Source organism: Musa acuminata, chromosome BXJ2-11, assembly GCF_036884655.1.
Source record: "Musa acuminata AAA Group cultivar baxijiao chromosome BXJ2-11, Cavendish_Baxijiao_AAA, whole genome shotgun sequence".
Classification (NCBI taxonomy): Eukaryota; Viridiplantae; Streptophyta; class Magnoliopsida; order Zingiberales; family Musaceae; genus Musa; species Musa acuminata.
This window is the reverse complement of record NC_088348.1, coordinates 22306108-22324109: the sequence shown is the minus strand read 5'-3', so window position 1 is coordinate 22324109 and position 18002 is coordinate 22306108.

Genomic DNA, 18002 nt, shown 5'->3' with positions numbered 1-18002 from the left:
AATGTTAAATTATCAAATCATAACATTGATAGTCAAGTATATCAAGTTAGTGGATCTGTAAGCCACCATAATTCTCATACGTCTCTCCTTTAGGAGAATTGCAAGCCCTAAAACAAAACCTATATAAATCACAAAAACTTGAATCTATGCATTAAAACATGACTCGATCAGCTCTCTCATAATGGGTCCATAAACAACATCCACTAGAAAATAATGATAATAATAATATTAATCATAAGTTATGGACAAAATTTATAACTAAACTTTAAAAAATTATCACTAAAAAAATTAGTGACGGAATGAGTTGTCACTAACTCGCATTGTTCAGAGCTTTAGTGACAAGAAAAGGCACACTTGTCACTAAATATTGACTTTTAGTGACAATTTATTTTTATGACCAATACATTCGAGTTTTATCACTAAAAATAAATAAATTAACAAAAAAAATACTTCTATGACAACATTTGATGATGAACAGCTTGATCACTAAAAGTCTTAATTAAAAGGTTTAGCGACAACATAAATAAAACTATCACTAATGTCTGATTAATTAATTTTTAATAAATTTAAAATATATCAATTTTTTTGATTAAGTAAGATTATATATATATATATATATATATAAGATTGATATTTCAAACTTCATATTACAATATTCATATTTTCAAAAAATTGATCCTAGAGTTGATATGATCACAAAATCTACATCATCTCAAAAAAAAAATGGAAAACTATATTATCAATTGCATGCTGCATAAAGATAGAAAATTTAAGGTACTATTACACGAAAAAATTTAAGGTTAGAAACTAAAATTGAATAACAATATATCAAATTTATAATACATATTTTTTTAATATTATTTAAAAACTTTTATCTAATCTACATATGTCAATTCATCATATCCGAAAGATACAGTAATATAAGAAAAACTAGACTCGTCTTCTTCTCTTTTCCTATCCTTTATATGACCGTTATAAGTGATGAATCAAAGATAATATTTATATCATATATTATTGAGTCATTAGAAGGTCTTATCTATTTATAAGTGAGAGTAAAGGGTCTAGAATAAATAAATAGAAGAGTCCTTACTATCAAGATCAATTTTTAAGAAATCATATCATAATTAAATTTATTTTATTTATTAATCGATAATTATAATCAAAATCTAATCATGCCTATAATATATTAAAATATAGCCTCATAATTTAACAAAGATATCTTTATGAATCTCTTTGTATTGTTTTTACATCCTTTATAAAGTTACAATGCACATTTACAATAAAAAAAAAAGTGATTGGGTTATCCTTCTTATACATGTGCACAAAGTGGAAGAATTTTCAAATCTTATCCTTCTTATCTCGTTCAATGTTATCCCAAAAATGAACATCATGATTAGGATCAAGCTATAGTTGTGTATTAAAGCATGTTAAGATTCCAATAGGTAGGCCAGATAACATAGTTTATATGCATATCTAGTTTTATCTACTTCAACTCACGTTAAGGTCAGATGGAAATCAAATAGGATGAACTTCCCAATTGGTCAACTCCTGCACCAAGAGTTTGACAGCTAAACTGGTTCAAGAATATTGACCAGACTGTTCCATTTGGGCCTCAAGTAATGTGTCTTTTGGATGACTATATGCATAGTAAGTTTGCATAAAACTTCTTGGTTTGGCTTTACCAATGGAAAGCTGCTTCTTGCTCTGACACATACATTTGAAAGGGAAGACCCATGGCACTTGCTATCAGTATCAAATCATTTACTCAAAAGTTTGTTTCATGTCAAAACATACAATTTACTTCTCTAAAGATGAGTTTGGTGTTTAACGCTACATCAGATGTCTATGCTCTATGCCACCACATCAGTCATAAGAGACATGCTCACTGTTAGAAAAGGAGCTGCACACAGCCAATAGAGAGAAGTCACTGTTGATCATTTCTAACGTCCCCAGACTCTTTCATGCAGCTGAGCTTTAATTGTGAGCTTCGTGATGATGCCATGACATAGAGAAGAAATGCTGTCACCTCACTTGTAAATTTAATGCCTGAAATAAAGAAAAGGATTTAGTAGACTTGACATTTGGTGCAGAAGACTTTAGATGCAGACCACTGAGGTTCTTAGCTGTTTAGTCATAAAGGAAATTGACAAGTAGTCATGGAACAAATGCTCAGAGACTATGCACTTCATGTTCTACTCCGTCTTTTATTTGTCGGGTCGGGTTTTTGTTGGACAACCTCGGAGATGAATCAAACTTGCACCAACATTATGATTAACAAGGCATGCAGATGCAGGAGTCACATCACATGCCTGCTTTATGTAGAACTTAATTTTTGTTATAATGTAATTATCATATTTAGTTATCTTTAATATCTTAATTTTTATTTTTAAAAAAATTAATAAAATATTTAATTTTATTTCTCCTCGTATCGTTGATTGTACTGACGAGATACAATACATAATGTCATATAAAAAATGACATTAAGAAAGGGATAAAAAGATAATTTCGATCCTTATTATTAATTTCACATAAAAATAACTTTTGTGATCGTTTCACTATCCTCTTGATGGTCTACCCAATAACGATATCAATGACGATCCATATCTCTTGCGTCATCTCATTTCTTCTATTTTGATATTCTCTCGGATGGTTTATCCAACCGTGGTGTCATTGACAATCCTCATCTCCTACATCGTCTCATTTCTCTTGTTTTGTCATCTTACCTAATCCTTTCAGTTTTGTGCAAGATCGAATGTTCTCTATTGACCGTGAGAATTGAAATTATATTTTTAATCCTTTTTAACGTTATTTTTATATGTGATAGTACTTGTGGTATCTTCTATCAATAGAGTCAATGATATAAGAAAAAATGAGATTAAATCTTTTATTTTTATAAGTATAAAAATATTAATATAATTTTTTAAAATATATGAGAGTAATCTATAATTTTCAACGGTCAAACCACTCGTGATTTTAATGTATTCTATCTCCTCTTGACAAGTTTTTTTTTGTTTTTTTGTCATCGATAAGTATTTCTGTATCATATCAACATCACATCTCTGGAGCAAAAAATAATTTCCAAGCTGTGCAGTCATAGTCGGGTAATACAAAGAGAAATTTTTTATAATAATCTTTACTAACTTGGAACACAAATCGTCAGCAATGTTGCCATATAGAGGTAGGTAGCATCTGTGTGTCCGTTCGCCTCTTCGCATAACCTACTTTATAGAAAAAAAGGTGACGCGTCATAATCATGGTACTACAGAATGTGATTGCCGTTCATCGCCATAATCCCAAGTAAAGGCAAGATGTTGAGTTGAGTGTAATAATGTTGTTCCAGATGATTTATTGTACATAGGTATCCTTACGTAAGGCAGAGTTTGGGGTTGCTACTAGATTTGTTGACAGTTAAGTTACCCTTACTGTTACTCCATAGATTTGCAACCTATATGGATATATGCCTTCTCATTTAATTCTTTCCAACTAAATCTTTCATTTCATTTTCATAAGAATCTACGCAACAAGTGACGTGACGGAACAAACAAGCAACTAAGGCCAGTGCTGAACAAGAAGAAGGCTATAAACTAGCAAGGCTCATTACAAAAGAATATTATGTATTCATATTTATATTAAGAAATACACATATATTAAACCTTTACTTATGCTTAGATAAAAAAATATAAAGACATGCTAGCCCCTACTCAGATTTTGTGGTCCTTTTATAATTGAATAAGATGTATAATATAATTAATTGGGTTCCGTTGAAATATTTTTACTAATAGAATAGAAGTTCACTTACGGAATGATTCCTTAGGAGATAACATTGATGGGAGGAAATCTTCTAAGATCTTATCGTAGATCCTCTGTTCTCACCTATAAAAAAGCAGGACCTCTAGAGACTGTGTGCTCGAGTAGGCCACGCTAATGCGACGGTAGTGCCGTGGCGGCAACGGCCGCGCGCAGGCTAGAACAACTGCGCACAGGCGGTGGTCGCGCGCATAGGCAACCGCGTCGTAGGCAGTAGTGGTAGCGTCGCACGCACAGGCGACGACGACGAAGGCAGGTTAGGGTTTTTTGGCATAATTATGGTTTTGCCCTCAAGGCTAGGGTTTTATAAAATTACAATTTTAACCTTTGCAAATTTCGTAATTTCAATTTATGTTATGTCAACATATTTATGGTTTTACCCTCGGATCTAATTTCTATCAAATTATAGTTTTTCCATTCATAAATAGCATATTTCTGATTTATTTCATTTCAAATATTTACGATTTTATCAAAATTAAGAAATTTAGTTTATATTCTCAATTATAAAATTGATAAATGTGATTTATTATAATTATGATTAATTTTAATCATGATTATATTATTGATTATTTGATTGGATTTAATTTTTATTAAAAAAAACTATAAGTTATGGTTTACTTTATAATTTTCTCATATGAATTATTGATTTTACATGTGGTAAATAAAATCAAAATCTAATTATTATTCTTGAAATTTTATTTACTTATTTACATGTATATATTTGAAATTATGAAATAATGTTTACCTTTCACATGAAGACATGATTTATATGTTATCATGATTATCATATGAGTTTTCTTACCGAGTAATGTTTAATAATTAGTATAGTTGTTATTTTATTATTGAACTACTTAGCATTAATATTCAATAATTATTATTGTTATTTATTATCAAACTACTTAGCATTAATAATTAATAATTATTATTGTTATTTATTATTGAACTATTTAGCATTAATGTTCAATAATTATTATGATTATTTTATTATTAAACTGCTTAGCAAAATAAAAAAATTTGATGAATATTATTTGTAATTCATCTCCTTAAGTTTTATCTGACTAGTAGTTGCCAAAGTAGCTTGGGATGATAAACTTTTGAGATATGAATTACAATAAAAGTTTTATCATTTATAGAATATTTTAAATTTTATTTTATATTATTGCGTTAGTCCTGTAGTCACCAAAGTGACATAGACTAATGATTTATAAAATAATTAGTCCTAGATGATATTAAGGAAATAATATTGATAATGACACATATAATTAGGAGATTTAGATAATCCCAAAAGAGAATCTAATTCAAATAATTATGTGATGGTGTAGGATGATACTATTTTTTGATATCCTTGCAGTATAGGGTTGTATATCCAAAGGTAACAATATTATTCCAAAAGGATGGTATCAGTCCTCCATAAATATTCTTGAGTGAACACTATATATGTTAATATTTCACCCAAAGGTGTAATATAAATGATATCAATAGTTCATCAATTTTTGACAAACTCAAAGCATTAATGTTGTTATATATTTTTACAGTGGTACTTTCGCATATACATTCTTATGCTTCTAGTGTCCCTGTACTCTCTGGATCAAATTATTCAGAATGGTTAGAGTATATGCAATTCACACTAGGTGTATTAGATCTTGATTTAGCATTACTTGTTGAAAAGCCTGCAGACTTGACTGATAAATGTACTGTAGAACAAGTTAATGAAATGAAGGCTTGGGAAAGATCTGATAGGCTTAGTTTAATATTCATAAGAATGACAATTGCAAATAACGTAAATATTTCATTACCGATTGCAACTAGCATAAAGGAATATCTAAAGGTTATTAAAGATAGATTTAAATATGTTGATAAGTCATTGGCTGACATATTAATGAAAGAACTGACTACGGTTTAGTATGATGGTACTCGAGGAATTTAGGATCACATCCTCAATATGGCTGACAAAACTGCAAAACTTAAAACATTAATCAGTAAGAAAACTCATTTGATAATCATGATAACATATAAATCATGCCTTAATGTGAAAGGTAAACATTATTTCATAATTTGAAATATATACATGTAAATAAGTAAATAAAATTCTAAGAATAATAATTAGATTTTGATTTTATTTACCACATGTATAATCAATAATTCATATGAGAAAACTATAAAGTAAACCATAACTTATAGTTTCTTTTTTTTAATAAAAATTAAATTCGATCAAATAATCAAAAATATAATCATGATTAAAATTAATCATAATTATAATAAATTATATTTATCAATTTTATAATTGAGAATATAAACTAAATTTCTTAATTTTGATAAAACCGTAAATATTTGAAAGGATATAAATCGAAAATATGCCATTTATGAATGACAAAACTATAATTTGGCAAAAATTAGACTCGAGGGTAAAACCATAAATATGTTGACAGAACATAAACTGAAATTATGAAATTTGCAAAGGGCAAAACTATAATTTTGTAAAACCCTAGCCTCGAGGGCAAAACCATAATTATGATAAAAAAAACCCTAATCTGCCTTCGCCGTCGCCGCTTGCGCGTGCGGCGCTGCCGCTGCTGCCTACGGCGCGGCCACCGCCTATGCGCGGTTGCCTGCGGCTGTTCTAGCCTGCGCGCGGCCGCTGCCACCACGGCGCTGCCGCCGCGGGGCGACCACTGCTCGCGCGCGGCTGCCGCATGGGCGCGGCCTACCCTTGCGCATGGCCACCGCTGAGGCTCTCTACCTGCGTGCAACCATCGCATGGACGGGTTCCACCCGCGTGCGACCGGTCGTCGCATGGACGGGTTCCACCCTCGTGCGATCGGCCGTCGCATGGGCACTGTGATGCCCGTGTACGGTGGCTACATACGTTGTGGTGCGCACGCTGCCCAGTGTAGCCGCAGATTCACAGCGAGGTCGACGGTGACCTTTGCTGCTTAACAATTCTTGGAGAATAAAGATAGTTTATACGTCGTAAACCAATTAACAAATCTAATGCATTTGATCTCAAAAACCTTGGCTCTAATACCAATTGTAAGCATAAAAAAATCTGTAATTATGCTATATCAAAATTACGGACATAACTTTTATGCTAGGATTGTAATCAAATATATAGATCTAATTATTATGATGCGTACCTTTCGATGCCATCTGTTTAGAGATCCCGTTTGATCTGCTAAGCACCGTCTTTGATCCAAACACCGTCTTTAATCCAAGATCACAACAAGCACCATCTTTAATCCAAGATCGTTGCGGAATATGTAAGGAGTAGATTCTTTTTGGTATGCTTTGAGGCCACAAATCAAGTTTTATGGTTGCAAAATTTTATCTCGGGACTTGGTGTGGTCAACTCAATTGCTAGGCCACTAAAGATATTTTGTGATAATAATGTGACAATTTTCTTCTCTAAGAATGGCAAGTACTCTAGTGGTTCCAAGCACATTGAGATAAAGTACTTGGTGGTTAGAGAAAGAGTCCAGAAACAACATGTGTTAATTGAGAACTTGAGCACAACTATGATGATTGCTGATCCATTGACAAAAGCCTTACAGTGTAAAATATTCAAAGAACATATTCTTAGAATGAGGCTTATGAGCAAGTCATAAAGGATATGATGATGCATGTTTATGTGGATGCTATTATTAACATTCTTCTTACTTAATTAAAGTTATCTGTCTCTACTATCCTGTTTATATTTATATTTATACATATTATGATTGAATGTAATAACATGATTGTCTTGACAAGACAAATTATATGGGTCATTATGGACTATATTAGGAAAGACTAACAATATTATGGTATATAGAAGGGACTATGACATTGATGAAACACAACCACTAAGACTCGCATTGATAGTTGGACTTAATATAGTATTATTATGTTTATTGGACTTATTGGCTTATTTTTAAACATGGCCATGTATAAAATATTTTTCAAAATTCTTTGGAATTTAATTAGGTAAAATTATTTTTCAAACAAATTTTATTTTGTTTATTTTGATTTTGAATATCTCTTTTATATCTTATCAATTAATGGGTCAAGTGAGAGAATGTTAGATTTTGTGGCCCTTTTATAATTGGATAAGATGTATAATATAACTAATTGGGTTCTCTCTGTTTCTGTTGAGGGATTACAGTTTTCTCCTCAACTCTCTCCCTAAACCCTCTCCCCAATAACCATCAATCTTAGTGGGTCCTGTGAAAGGATAGGAAGAGAGGAGAAAGAATCTACTCATTGCGTATTCCATCGCGATCTTGGATTAAAGATGATGTTTGGATCAAAGACAATGCTTAGCAGATCAAATGGGATCTCTAAACAGATGGCATTGAAAGATACGCATTGTAATAATTAGATCTATGCATTTGATTCCAATCCTAGCATAAAAGTTATTTATGTAATTTTGATATAGCATAATTATAGATTTTTTTATGCTTTAATTGGTATCAGAGCCTAGGTTTTTGAAATCAAATGCATTAGATCTGTTAATTTGTTTACAATGTATAAATTAACTTTATCCTCCATGAATTGCTAAGCAGTAATGGTCACCGTCGACCTCGCTGCGAATCTGCGGCTACGCTGGGCAGCGTGCGCACCGCAACGCATGCAGCCACTATACACATGCATCATAGTGCCCATGCGATGGCCTGCTGCTCTCGAGTGGAACTCGTCCATGTGGCAGCCGCACGCAAGTAGAGAGCCCCGACAGTGGCCGTGCGCGCGGGTAGGCCACGCCTATGCGGTAGCGACGGGCGAGCAATGGTAGCGCCGTGGTGGCAGCGGCCATGAGTAGGCTAGAACAGCCACAGGCAGCCGCGCACAGGCGGCGACCACGCACAAGTGGCAGTCGCGCGCATAGGTAGCCGAGCCGTAGGCAGCAATTGCAGCACCACACGCGCAGGCGTGGCGACGAAGGCAAATTAGGGTTTTTTTGTTTTGTAAAATTATAGTTTTGCCCTTTGTAAATTTCGTAATTTCAGCTTATGTTTTGTCAACATATTTATGATTTTACCCTCGAGTCTAATTTCTACCAAATTACAATTCTACCATTCATAAATCGCATATTTTCGATTTATATCCTTTCAAATATTTATGGTTTGAACAAAATTAAGAAATTTAGTTTATATTCTCAATTATAAAATTGATAAATATGATTTATTATAATTATGATTAATTTTAATCATGATTATATTTTTGATTATTTGATTGAATTTAATTTTGATTTAAAAAATCTATAAATTATGGTTTATTTTATAGTTTTCTCATATAGATATACCACATAATCATCAGAAATGGTATGTTTCCTTTTTCTTTGAGATCTTCTCAAATCTGCCAATTGTGATTGTTCTATAAGATTATCAACGGCGACATCAACATCATGTGAGTGTTCTTCGATATTATTTTGTTGTTCACCCTCATTAATACTCTCATTGATTTGAGGAACAACAATCTCAAGAATAGGAGATGATATGAGAGAATTAACTTTAATCTCCTTAATATCAAAATTAATCCTTCAAGATTTTTCACTCCCATTGATTTTGCCATTTTCTAAGAATTTTATAATACTAGATTCTACTATTCTCATACTATGATTAGGGCAATAAAATCTGTATCCCTTGGATTTTTCTGGATAAACAATAAAATATCATGAAATAGTTCTTGGATCCAATTTCTTTTCATGTGGATTAAATACTCTTATCGACACCCCCAAATATGTAAATGTCTTAAACTAGGCTTCCTACAGTCCATAACTCAAATGGAATCGATGAAACTGATTTACTAGGAACCCTGTTCAAGATGTACATAGTTGTACTAAGAGATTCACCCCACATCGACTCAAGTACAGAATAATAACTCATCATACTCCTAACCATGTCCATCAGAGTATGATTTCACCTTTCAGCAACATCATTCTACTATAGCACACCTGGTAATGCATATTGAGCATAAATAACCTTTCTATGAATCTAGCAAAATGACAAATATTCTGACAAGATCCATCATATCTGTCATAAAATTCACCACCGCTGTCAGATCTGACAATTTTAACTTTTCTATTTAATTGTCTCTCAACCTCATTTATGTATACTTCAAAAGTATCAATGGCTTGAGACTTTTCATGTATTAGATAAACATAGCCATATATGGACAGATCATCTATAAATGTGATGAAATACTTTTCTCCATTAAAACAAGGAATATGGAGTGGTCCGCAAATATCAGTATGAATAATCTCAAGGAGTTCTTTATTTCTTGTAGCATTTTTCTTTATATGTTTAGTTTGCTTTCCTTTAATGCAATCTATACAAATATCAAAATCAGTGAAGTCTAAATGTTTCAAAATATTATCCTTCACTAATCTTTCAATTCTTTCCTTGGAGATATTACCCAATCGTCTATGCCACAGTATAGAAGATCTTTCATTATTGAAACTACGTTTCAATCTAACACTTGATTGTAGGGCTATTAATGTCTTTGTAAACTCAAAATCCAAATTAATTCTGTATAAACTATCACACAGAATTCCAGAACCAACTTTTATTGAATCATAAAAATGTTGAGTTTGTCACTACCAAAAGAAAGACAATATCTTAACTTATCAATTCTAGAAAGAGAAACCAAATATCTAGAAATTGTAGGGACATAACATGTGTCAATAAGATTCATCAAGTGACCTATCTCTAAGTGTAGACGATAAGTTCCCATTGATATCAATTTCACTTTAAGATGATTTCCCATAATGATGAATCTTTCATATTATTTTGGTTTCCGAATTAAAAGAAATCCCTACATGTTATTTGTAACATGAGTTAAAGCACCAGAATTAATCCTCCAAGTGTTAGAAGGAACTTCTGTAATGTTTGGTTCGAAACATACAAAGGTCAAGTTGATACTTTTCTTTTCGACCTAAGTATTTCGTTTAATGCAATCCTTCTTCATGTGTCCTTTCTTGCCACAAAAGAAGCACTTTATAGTAAATGCTTTCTTTTCATTAGTCCGTTTAACATTTCTAGACCCGACAAATTACTTTGATTGATAATGCTTTAATTTTCTTTTCTTATTACCGGCTCCTTGAGTAGTAGCCATGATATTATATGAACTTTCCTGCCTTAATCTCAATTCTTCCTAAACACACATGCTAGTCAACTTATTCAAGTCTCGCTTATCCTTATTTATATTGTAGTAAATATTGAATGGGCCAAACTAAGAAGGAAGAGAATTGAGAATAAATTGCACGAGGAAAGACTCATCAACATTCATGCCTAATATTTTAAGTTTGGCAACTTTGTCAGCCATATTGAGGATGTGATCTTGAATTCCTCGAGTACCATCATACTGAGCCGTAGTCAGTTCTTTCATTAATGTGTCAGCCAATGACTTATCAGTAGATTTGCAATTGGTAATGAAGTCTTTATGTTATTTACAATTTTCATTCTTATGAACATTAAACTAAGCTTATCAGATCTTTCCCAAGCTTTCATTTCATTAACTTGTTCTACAGTACTTTTGTCAATCAAGTCTGCAAGCTTTTCAACAAGTAATACTAAATCAAGATCTAATACACTGAATTGCACATGCTCTAACAATTCTAAATAATTTGATCCAAAGAGTACAGGGATACTAGAAGCATAAGAATGTATGTGCGGAAGTACCACTACAAAAATATAAAACAATATTAATGTTTTGAGTTTGTCAAAAATTGATGAACTATTGATATAATTTATATTACACATTTGGGTAAAATATTGACATATCTAGTGTTCACTCAAGAATATTTATGGAGGACTGATATCATCCTTGTGAAATAGTATTATTACCTTTGGGTATATAACCTTAAACTGCAAGGATATCCAAAAAACAATATCATCCTACCCCATCACATAATTATTTGAATTAGATTCTCTTTTGATATTATCTAAATCTCCTAATTATATATGTCATTATCAATATTATTTCATTAATATTATTTAGGACTGATTATTTTATAAGTCATTAGTCTAGGTCACTTTGGTGGCTACAGGACTAATGCAATAATATAAAATAAAATTTAAAATATCCTATAAATGATAAAACTTTTATTGTAATTCATATCACAAAAGTTTATCATCCTTGGCTATTTTGGTAGTTACTAGTGAGATAAAACTTAGGAAGATGATTTACAAATAATATTCATTAAATTTTTTTTATTTTGTTAAGCAGTTTAATAATAAAATAACCATAATAATTATTAAATATTAATGCTAAGTAGTTCAATAATAAATAACAATAATAATTATTAAATATTAATGCTAAGCAATTCAATAATAAATAATAATAATAATAATAATAATAATAATAATAATAATAATTGAATATTAATGTTAAGTAGTTCAATAATAAAATAACAATGATAATAATTATTTAACATTAATTAGTAAGAAAACTCATATGATAATCATGATAACATATAAATCATGCCTTCATGTGAAAGATAAATATTATTTCATAATTTCAAATATATACATGTAAATAATTAAATAAAATTCCAAGAAAAATAATTGGATTTTGATTTTATTTACCACATGAATAATTAATAATTCATATGAGAAAACTATAAAGTAAATCATAACTTATAGTTTTTTTAATAAAAAATAAATCCAATCAAATAATCAAAAATATAATCATGATTAAAATTAATCATAATTATAATAAATCATATTTATCAATTTTATAATTGAGAATATAAATTAAATTTCTCCATTTTGATAAAATCGTAAATATTTAAAAGGATATAAATCGAAAATATGCGATTTATGAATGTTAGAACTATAATTTGGCAGAAATTAGACCCAAGGGTAAAGTCATAAATATGTTGATAGAAAATAAATTGAAATTATGAAATTTACAAAGGGTAAAATTAAAATTTGTAAATCTCTAACCTCGAGGGAAAAACCATAATTATGACAAAAAACCCTAATCTGCCTGTCGTCGCTGCCTGCGTGTGTGGCGCTGCCGCTGTTGCCTACGGCACGACTGCTTGTGAGCGGTCGCCGCCTGTGCACGGCTGCCTGTGCGCGGTCGCCGCTTGTGCGCAGTTGCTTGCGGCTGTTCTAGCTTGCGTGTGGTCGCTGCCGCCATGGCATTGCCGCCGCAGGGCTGCCACTGCTCGCGCGCGGCTACCGCATAGGCATGTCCTACCCGAACGCACGACCGCCGTCGGGGCTCTCTGCCTGCGTGCGGCAGTCGCATGGATGGGTTCCACCCACGTGCGACCGGCCGTCACATGGGCACTGTGATGCCCGCATACGGTGGTTGCATGCGCTGCGTTGCGCACGTTGCCTAGCGTAGCCGCAGATTTGCAGTGAGGTCGACGATGACCTTTTCTACTTAACAATTCTTGGAGAATAAAGATAATTTATACATCGTAAACCAATTAACAGATCTAATGCATTTGATCTCAAAAACCTAGGCTCTGATACTAATTATAAGCATAAAAAAAACTATAATTATGCTATATCAAAATTATAAAAATAATCTTTATGCTATGATTGGAATCAAATGCATAGATCTAATTATTACGATGCGTACTTTTCGATTCCATTTGTTTAGAGATCCCGTTTGATCTGCTAAGCACCGTCTTTGATCTAAACACCGTCTTTGATCTAAACACCGTCTTTAATCCAAGATTGCTGCAAGCACCATCTTTAATATAAGATCGCTATGGAATATGCAAGGAGTAGATCCTTTCTCCTCTCTTCCTATCCTTTCATAGGACCCACTAAGATTGATGGTTATTGGGGAGAGAGTTGAGGAGAAAACTGTAATCCCTCAACCGAGATAGAGAGTTGCGTCGGTATGTGTGTACGTGCTAACGTGCCATGTACTCAGCCCCTAGAGGTCCTGTCTTTTTATAGGCGAGAGTAGAGGGTCTACGATAAGATCTTAGGAGATTTCCTCGTTATCTCCTAAGGAATCGTTCCGACTTCTATTCTATTGGTAAAAATATTTGAACGGAATACAATTAGTTATATTATACATCTTATCCAATTATAAAAGGGCCACAAAATCTAACATTCTCCCACTTAGCCCATTAATTGATAAGATATAAAAGAGATATTCAAAATCAAAATAAATAAAATAAAATTTGTTTCAAAAATAATTTTACATAATTGGATTCCAAAGAATTTTGAAAAACATTTTATACATGGCCATGTTTTAAAATAAGCCAATAAGTCAAATAAACATAATAATACTATATTAAGTCCAACTATCAATGCGAGTCATAGCGGTTGTATTTCATCAATATCATACTCCCTTCTATGTACTACAACATTGTTAGTCTTTCCTAACAATTAGTTTGCTACAAAATTAATGGGCCAAGTGTAAGAATGTTAGATGTTTATTTTAATTTTGAATATGATGTTTATTCAAAATAAACATCAAATGCCATACTCTCGTCGATATGATTTTGAGAGAATGTTAGATTTTGTGGCCCTTTATAATTGGATACGATGTATAATATAACTAATTGGGTTCCGTTGAAATATTTTTGCCAATAGAATAGAAGTCCGGAATGATTCCTTAGGAGATTTCCTCCCATCAAGGTTATCTCGTAAGGAATCGTTCCGTAAGTGGACTTCGCAAAAATATTTCAACGGAATACAATTAGTTATATTATACATCTTATCCAATTATAAAAGGGCCATAAAATCTAACATTCTCCCACTTGACTCATTAATTGATAAGATATAAAAGAGATATTCAAAATCAAAATAAATAAAATAAAATTTGTTTCAAAAATAATTTTACCTAATTGGATTCCAAAGAATTTTGAAAAGCATTTTATACTTGGCCATGTTTTAAAATAAGCCAATAAGTCAAATAAACATAATAATACTATATTAAGTCCAACTATCAATGCGAGTCATAGCGATTGTATTTCATCAATATCATACTCCCTTCTATGTAATACAAAATTGTTAGTCTTTTCTAACAATTAGTTTGCTACAAAATTAATGAGCAAAGTGTAAGAATGTTAGATGTTTATTTTGATTTTGAATATGATGTTTATTCAAAATAAACATCAAATGTCATACTCCTGTCGATATAATGTTTATTTTGATTTTGAATATCTCTTTTATATCTTATCAATTAATGGACCAAGTGAGAGAATGTTAGATTTTCTGGCCCTTTTATAATTGGATAAGATGTATAATATAACTAATTGGGTTTCGTTGAAATATTTTTGCCAATAGAATAGAAGTTCGGAACAATTCCTTAGGAGATTTCCTCCCATCAAGGTTATCTCCTGAGGAATCGTTCCGTGGACTTCTATTCTATTGGCAAAAATATTTTAAAGGAACTTAATTAGTTATATTATACATCTTATCCAATTATAAAAGGGTCACAAAATCTAATATTCTTCCACTTGGCCCATTAACTGATAAGATATAAAAGAGATATTTAAAATCAAAATAAACAAAACAAAATTTATTTGAAAAATAATTTTATCTAATTGGATTCCAAAGAATTTTGAAAAACATTTTATACATGGCGATGTTTTAAAATAAGCCAATAAGTCAAATAAACATAATAATACTATATTAAGTCCAACTATCAATGCGAGTCATAGCGGTTGTATTTCATCAATATCATACTCCCTTCTATGTACTACAACATTGTTAGTCTTTCCTAACAATTAGTTTGCTACAAAATTAATGGGCCAAGTGTAAGAATGTTAGATGTTTATTTTAATTTTGAATATGATGTTTATTCAAAATAAACATCAAATGCCATACTCTCGTCGATATGATTTTGAGAGAATGTTAGATTTTGTGGCCCTTTATAATTGGATACGATGTATAATATAACTAATTGGGTTCCGTTGAAATATTTTTGCCAATAGAATAGAAGTCCGGAATGATTCCTTAGGAGATTTCCTCCCATCAAGGTTATCTCGTAAGGAATCATTCCGTAAGTGGACTTCGCAAAAATATTTCAACGGAATACAATTAGTTATATTATACATCTTATCCAATTATAAAAGGGCCATAAAATCTAACATTCTCCCACTTGACTCATTAATTGATAAGATATAAAAGAGATATTCAAAATCAAAATAAATAAAATAAAATTTGTTTCAAAAATAATTTTACCTAATTGGATTCCAAAGAATTTTGAAAAGCATTTTATACTTGGCCATGTTTTAAAATAAGCCAATAAGTCAAATAAACATAATAATACTATATTAAGTCCAACTATCAATGCGAGTCATAGCGGTTGTATTTCATCAATATCATACTCCCTTCTATGTAATACAACATTGTTAGTCTTTCCTAACAATTAGTTTGCTACAAAATTAATGGGCAAAGTGTAAGAATGTTAGATGTTTATTTTGATTTTGAATATGATGTTTATTCAAAATAAACATCAAATGTCATACTCCCGTCGATATAATGTTTATTTTGATTTTGAATATGATGTTTATTCAAAATAAACATCAAATGTCATACTCCCGTCGATATAATGTTTATTTTGATTTTGAATATCTCTTTTATATCTTATCAATTAATGGACCAAGTGAGAGAATGTTAGATTTTCTGGCCCTTTTATAATTGGATAAGATGTATAATATAACTAATTGGGTTTCGTTGAAATATTTTTGCCAATAGAATAGAAGTTCGGAACAATTCCTTAGGAGATTTCCTCCCATCAAGGTTATCTCCTAAGGAATCGTTCCGTGGACTTCTATTCTATTGGCAAAAATATTTTAAAGGAACTTAATTAGTTATATTATACATCTTATCCAATTATAAAAGGGTCACAAAATCTAATATTCTTCCACTTGGCCCATTAACTGATAAGATATAAAAGAGATATTTAAAATCAAAATAAACAAAACAAAATTTATTTGAAAAATAATTTTATCTAATTGGATTCCAAAGAATTTTGAAAAACATTTTATACATGGCCATGTTTTAAAATAAGCTAATAAGTCCAATAAACATAATAATACTATATTAAGTCCAACTATCAATGCGAGTCATAGCGGTTGTATTTCATCAATGTCATACTCCCTTCTATGTACTACAACATTGTTAGTCTTTCCTAATATAATCCATAAACATGCATCATCATATCCTTTATGACTTGCTCATAAGTCTCATTCTAAGAACGTGTTCTTTGAATATTTTATACTGTAAGACTTTTATCAATAGATCAGTAATCATCATAGTGGTGTTCAAGTTCTCAATCGACACTTGCTATTTCTGGACTCATTCTCTAACCACCAAGTATTTTATCTTAATGTGCTTGAAACCACTAGAGTACTTGTCATTCTTAGAGAAGAAAACTACTGCAGTGTTATCATAAAATATTTTTAGCTACCTGACAATTGAGTCGACCACACCAAGTCCCAAGATAAAATTTTATAACCATAAAGCTTGATTTGTGGCCTCAAAGCATACCACAAATTTAGCTTCCATTGTTGATGATGCAATAAGTGATTGCTTTGCACTTTTCCAAGAAATTACCCCACCAGATAGCATAAATACAAATCCTGAAGTCGACTTCCTACTATCGAGGCAATTTACAAAATTAGCATCTGAATATCCTATCACTTCAAGCTGATCTGATCTCCTGTATGTGATCATATAATCTTTCGTCTCTTGCAGATATCTCATTACTTTCTTTGCAGCTTTCCAATATTCTATTCCTGGATTGCTTGAGTATCTTCCCAGCATTACAATTATAAAACTGATATCTGGTCTTGCATAAGTATGAGCATATAATATATTTCCAACTACGAACCCATAAGGAATATTCTTCATTGATTCTTTTCTAAGTCATTTCTTGAGCATTGGTTTTGACTGAATTTTTCACCTCTAGTAATAGGTACATCATTGGCTGAGCAAAGCTGCATATTAAATCTTTCCAAGATACGATCAATATATCCTTTCTGAGACAATCCTAATAATATTTGATATCTATCCCTGAATATCTCAATGCCAATAACATAGGCTGCCTCATTCATATCAACCATCTTAAAGTTCTTGTTGAGAAATATCTTGGTTTCGTGTAATAAACCAAGATCACTATTGGTAGGTAAAATATCATCCACATATAAGACCAATATAATAAACTTGCTCCCACTTACCTTCAGGTATATACACTGATCAACAATGTTTTCTTTAAATCCAAAAGAAGTAATGGTATTATGA